We start from the raw sequence: 6,639 nt of genomic DNA, 5'->3' as shown, positions 1-6,639 counted from the left end.
GGGGGGGTTAGCATACGTAAGGAGGGGTGAACGAAAAGGTTGCAGGAAATTAAAACCAGTGGGTGGAGGTGGGACGAGAAAAACCGGTTGAAAATAAATCAGTTGAAAATAAACCGGTTGAAAATGGGGGAACTATTCAATCAATTCGTTCATTAGAAGTAGAGATACAATGATATCGTGCTATGGCAGGAGTGGTTTAATGGAGCGTCGCTTGTTCGGCAGAGTGATCACATGCGTGCCGTGCCCGTCGTGTCTGTGCAGTGTGCCACAAGCGGCAACCTGAGCCGGGGCATGGTCCAGCCGAGGCCTTTGCCGAGATCGGCAACCTACCTACGGGGAGAGCCACGCGGCGTCACATGTGCCCGTGCCTGATGACCTGCGGAGATGGTGGTGCAGGGGAGAGCGGAATGAGCGTCCGCTCGCTGCTGCGCGGCGACCACCAAGGAGCGCGGTGCACTGGCCGCCGAGTGTCCCTGCTTATCGCGTGGATTCTTTTCTCCCTTCGTTCTGCTAGAATTTTCTGGACCGCTTATGCTTTGGCCCTCCACGTCCGCGATCACAAGCCGGTCGGTTCCGTTTTGTGATGGACACCGCTGCATGCCGGCCATGCAGCCATGTGGGTGTCACCGTGTCAGCATCTATCATCTACTACCTCTCCAAGACTAGATTGTGTCCAGCCGGAGCCGGATGGCCCCGATCGAGACCAAGGTGAGTCGGAGTATTTGACAAAAAACTATCACATTAGAGTTTTCCGTCCCACTGAACTACCACATTTAGAAAAATGACTGGTAACTATCAAAATATTCTAATTTTGTGACTAAAAGCTACCACTTTTGAAAAATGGTCTGTTTGGACGATTTAAACGCGATTATGACAAACGGGACCCACCTATCAGGGCTGGCGTGGCGGCCCAATCAACTCCATTTGTTTTGACCATCAAGTTGACCGTTATGATAGGTGGGGCCCACATGTCATCATCAATCTTCCTCCTCCTGTGTCTCTCTTGGGCATTTCAACAAGCACGTTTTATGCATCCAAGGGAAGGAGGCGATGGCAAGGGGAAGAGCGACCTCCAGCACGACGCTCACCACGACCAATTGTACGGCCGCCTCCTTCCAGCTTGCCGCTGTGGTCACGACCGCCACGCGCGCTGGAGATGAGCGGCCGCGCCGCCACCGCCGCCGTCGGCTTCCTCTGCGGCGATGATGACCAGGAAGACCAGGCGGAAGAGGAGCGTGGCGAGAAAGACGAACAGCACGACGCCATGCACGAACGACTCCATGCCGCCGGTGTCAGAGTGACTCCAACTGTACTTGTACCAGGAGTTGAGATAATACGCCGGGACGGCCGTGGATGCGGGCTCCACGACGGCGACCAGCATGGTGCCGGCGAAGAGGGCACAGGGCCGGGGCGTGCCGCGAACGAGCTCCGAGAGTGAGCGCGGCCGGTCGCCGCGGAGCGTGGCGCAGGCGGCCTGCGTCGCAAGCTTGCTAGCGAGTACGCTAGGTGGAGGACGAGTAGCGCCGCTGGGTGCAGCCACGCCCGCGTACACCCCGACGGCACTGCTCCAGAGCACCACCCGCACCACCAAGTCGGCCGGTGACGTGGACCTGGCGCTCATGCTCAGCTCCACCGACGCGGGATGTACCTGGCTTCCTCACCTGCTCCTCCAAATCGACACAAAAGCAGCTGGATGAGCTTGCTCGCATACGTGGTCGGGCTGGAGCTCACCTGCTCTCCTCCCATGCACATAAGATGCTTGTTGAAATGCCAAAGAGAGAGAGGAGGAAGAAGAAGGTTGATGTGGGCCCTATCTGTATAACGGTTAACCCGACGGTCAAAACAAACGTAGTTGACTTCGCCGCCATGTCAGCCTTGACGGATGGGTCCCGCCTATCATAAACACATTTAAATCGTTTAAACTGGTCATTTTTCAAAAATGGTAGGTTTTAGTCACAAAATTAGAAAATATTGGTAGTTATCAGTCATTTTTTTGAATGTGATAGTTCAGTGGGACGGGAACTCCAAATGTGGTAGTTTTTTGTCAAATACTCAGGTGAGTCGCGCTGGCTCGTTGCAAGCCAGATTACACCGGCGTGTTACTGTTGCTGGCTCACTGGTCGCGGTTTGAGCAGCAAAGTGATGTGTCTTTCGTTCTTTGTTTGGTCTGTGAGTGACTCAGCATCGCGCGCGGTGGCCGAGCGATGGGTCACATGCATACGGGCGCGGTGTTGTCTCCCTCGTGCGCAGTGGCCTTCGCCGCAAACGGCAACGATTCCATGGCCTGAGCCGCGGGATGGCTTTGCCCCAGATCGGCAATGTCTTCGCGCTCACATGTGTCCGTGCTTGATGACCCGCGTCAGCGTCTACACGATGGCTTGCCGAGCCAATGTAATAATGACCGTCCGTGTGATGGTGTGGTAATAGATTTCCCCCCTCCCCTGCAAACGTCCACGCGGAGGAGCACAGTGGCGTGGACTGGCCGCCGACCGGAGATCCTTATCCTATTTAGACTAGCCACAATCTGCCTATATTACTAGTCTACATTACTACATCTATAGTAGGGAGTAACATATGTATGGTAACATGCAATACCTCATTTATTAGACTATAGACTCATCTTGCCTTGATACGTGTGATGTTACTCTTTTTCAGTTTATAAGGCTTATCTCAAAATTTTAATTTTTTCATTTTATAAGGTTCAATTTGGTTGTTCCCCATCACAAGTTCAGATTTTAAAATGCATTAAATTATTGCATGCAAGTATTAAGAGAAAATTGATCAATGCATACATGCATTGCAATTAATGCATTGGTAAACATTATTTTTTAACAAAAATAAAAGCATTAATTTGATGTTTTTGTAAAGGACATGACTAACTTCCAGACGGCCGGAAGACAGTAATAGATCCGAACGATTGTTTTTTCCTTTTCCAACTAATCACTCACCTAATTCTACTTTTTATACTAGCTAATCGTGGTTACTCAAAAAAATTTACTAGCTAATCGTGTTTACTACCGAGGAATTGTATGTACGCCTGCTCACTTGAGTTTCATGCATGCATACAAACTAGGAGACAAAAAAGATGATGTCAGCAAAAGATTTTTTTTATTTCAAACTTTAAAATGTTTTGTAGTTCAAACCATCGCTCCGATTCAAATTCTGTCTTCACATAAAAATTCGTCTCGATGAGATCTTCGAAACTAGATCCCATGTTGGTATGTTTCGACGACATTTTTTTTCAGGTCAAAAGTTATCACGTCTGGGCAACATAAACTATCACGTCTACAATAGGTAAATTATCATGATGTTTGCACTGAAGTTATCAGGGGATATTTCAACTTTTTTTTGTCCGGGTCAAAATTTGTCATGGTATTTGTAATTAAATTATCGTGTTTGTAATACTATAGTCTAGCATCGGTGTCGTCTCTTATAAAACGGATTTTTACGGGTCGTGCTAGGCCATACCCGTTTAGGCGTGCGTCAGGCCGTGCAGTGCCAGAGACGGCTTGTTGGCCACCTATGATAAGGTTTATTGTGCGTAAAGTACCATGTTAATTACACAAAAATTATCGAGTGTATGCTTTACAACTTTTTTGCCTTGTCCAAGGTTATTATGATGTTTGTACGTAAGTTATCAGGTATGCGGGCGAATATTATCATGTTATTTACACAAAATTATTTGGTTTACATTAAAAAAACCTTAGTCAAAAGTTATCGTGGTGCTTGTATGCGAGTTATCACCTCAGTTGTGCGTATATTACCATGTTATTTATAGAAGTTATCGAGATATGTTTTTTAAGAACTTTTTTTTCGGGGTCAAAAAAATTACCGCGGCGTTTCTACATTAGTTATCTACTCTGTGATGCGTATATTACCATGAGAAGTTACCGGAAGTCTTTTTTTTTTGGTCCCATACCATATTAAAAAAAATCTCCTGGTCAAAGTTACCGGGGTGTTGTCCGTAAGTCATCATCTCTGAGATGTACATATTATACTTGTGCAGAAGTTACGGGGTATACTTTTCAAGAAGTTTTATTTCGAAGTCGAAAAGTTAACAAATTGTCTAAATGTTAGTTATCAGCTCTGGTGGTGTATGTTATCATGATATTGACACGTCCTCGGGAAAAAATTACGGAAGCTATCACATGTATGATGCGTAAATTACCATGCTATTTACATAGAATTCAGGAGTGTGTTTGCCAACAACTTTTTTCTCATGTTCAAAAAAGCTATCGCGATGTTTGTACATAAGTTATCATATTTGCGGTGCATAAATTATCAGAGTTTGTTTTCAACAACTTTTTCCCATTGGTCAAAAGTTACCATGATGTTTGTAAGTAAGTTATATGGTCTGCAATGTGATAATCACATAGAAGTTAGCATGATGAGGCCTTCGAGTGAGACAACACATCTCATCCTCTCTTCACGATTCTGGCGCGAAAGAGGGTAAAAGATTCAAAATCCTGATTCACTCAACTTCGCTTAGATCTCATATGTGTTGGAGCGTTGAGCGGTCAATTTTTTTCTCTAAAAATTTTGATCGGTTTTGTTGTTTGTCAGTTTGGCAATTCAATAGTAGTTCAAACCAACAGATCAAATACAAGTTGTCTTGAACATAAACACCAGAAAGATGGTGGATTTATTGGTTGGCTAGCTACAGCTTAAACCGAACAACAAGAGTTCGAATCCTTTGGCACACATGTATTTTTGCGTTAAATCACAATTTAAATGTGCATGCATATAATTAGGAGGCCTAAATTAATATGACAGTTACTTTCCTAAAAATCCTGACCGAAATTATGATTTAAATACGCATGCATAAAATTAAGAGGCGCAATTAAAGAGAAGATAGGGATAATCCTTGTTCAAGTCTGCATGCATAAAATTAGGAGACGTATTTAAAGGAGATCAGGATAATTAAGCTGATCCACTAATTAGCGCAAAGATGATTAATGCGATCCAACAATTGCGGGCGCTGAGAAATGGAAGAACAGGGAAGCCACTCTTCACGGCGCGGGCGCGACGCCAGGTTCGCTCACGTAAAAAACGCGTCACGTCGTTAGACCGTCCGATTCAGAATGATCGTCATCTGAATAGTGCGGATCTGTTGCAAACCAACAATCGGCAGGATTTTAGCTTTGTCGTTTTATAAATTACAAAAAGTATTCCATCACTCATCATCAACCTTGGTTGGTGAGATTTTTGAATTGAGCCTTATAAACCGGAAAGGAGGAAGTAGTAATTAGCTATGTCATCTATTGCTTGTCACGCCATCTATTTCATCTAAATATGTGTGATGTTAGTACCTATGTTACTCCCACCGTGGGTAATCTTAGTGTGACAGTCCATGTGATGATCGTATTGATTTCTGTACTTGTTAATTGTTATTAGGACCTCAGCGTGAGGTGTGGGGGAAGGTGGGTCGCACATATCACCTACTGCAAAATCCAAGAGAAGATTTGGATTTGATCACTCCAATTGGTTGTCCAGGCGTCGCGAGTGTACAACATAATGTCGGTGCGCCTCCACGGCATGGCGGCACGGCTCAACTTCTCCGACGGCCTGCCGTAGTTGATGCCCATCGACCCACTGGGTGGCCACCACACGGGAGATTCAGGAAGATTGGGAGGCCCGCGAGCGACTCGAGGCGGAGCAAGCCGACGAGGTGTACATGTAGGAGCTCTAGCACTTGTACCTGGAGCACGTCGAGGAGGAGCGCCAGCTGTACAAGTTGTACAAGCTCGGGGTGATGGCCGTCATCTACCTTTGCTCCAGCGATAGCTCCGGCTCCGACGACGACGGAAATGGCGATGGGGATGGCGACAGAATAGGCCAGGGTGGTGTCGGTGGAGCGGGCGAGCCCACTGGCCCAATTCCCATGACCGACTCAGACTAGGAGATGTTGATGAATGAGAGCGATAGCGAGTACTTTCTTTAGTTTTTATGCATTCTAGTTTAAATTTTGTTTAAGATATGCAAAATGGTTTATGCAGCTGGTTCGATCGAGTTCGAATCAAGTTCGATGATGTAGTTTGAATCAAATTTGCACTAAATTTTTGTTCAATTTTTTGAAGGAGTTAAGTTTAGGGTTTCGGTTAGAAAGGACACCTTTTTAGAGGAGCAAATTTGTCTAATGGATACTAGGCCGTTTGCTCCTCAAAATTATAGGGTGTCGGTTGGAGATGCTCTAAGTTGCGTGAAAGTGAATTTGCAATCAATGATTCTGCTTAACACCGACTCAATCATAGGGATGTCGTGGCGACAACGGTGGAGAAGTGGTGCGTGGGTGGGTGAGGGGTAGGGGGTGGAGGGGTGCACAGTGCCTGAGAAGAATGGGTTTAGAGGAGCCGGGAACAACAGGGGTGGTGGCGTGAAGTGCCGCCAACCCCTGGTGGGGGACTGCCGGGGAAAAATGGAGACGGGCGGTGGCGGGGAGAGAGAGGAGGAAATCAACTGATCCAAAAAACAATAACCGAGTAATAGCCGGTCCCTATCTTTTATATGCATGGCTTCATAACAAGGTAGACTTGTAAATTTTGGGGCAAAATGTGGCTACGTGAGTTGTTCACAAAATGGATAAACTGATGCACGCTTTTTTGTAGTGTACACAAATTGTCTTATTTTTTGTTCAAATCT

The sequence above is a fragment of the Triticum dicoccoides genome, chromosome 7A (genome assembly GCF_002162155.2).
Source record: "Triticum dicoccoides isolate Atlit2015 ecotype Zavitan chromosome 7A, WEW_v2.0, whole genome shotgun sequence".
NCBI lineage: Eukaryota > Viridiplantae > Streptophyta > Magnoliopsida > Poales > Poaceae > Triticum > Triticum dicoccoides.
Note: the sequence above shows the minus strand (reverse complement) of the source record.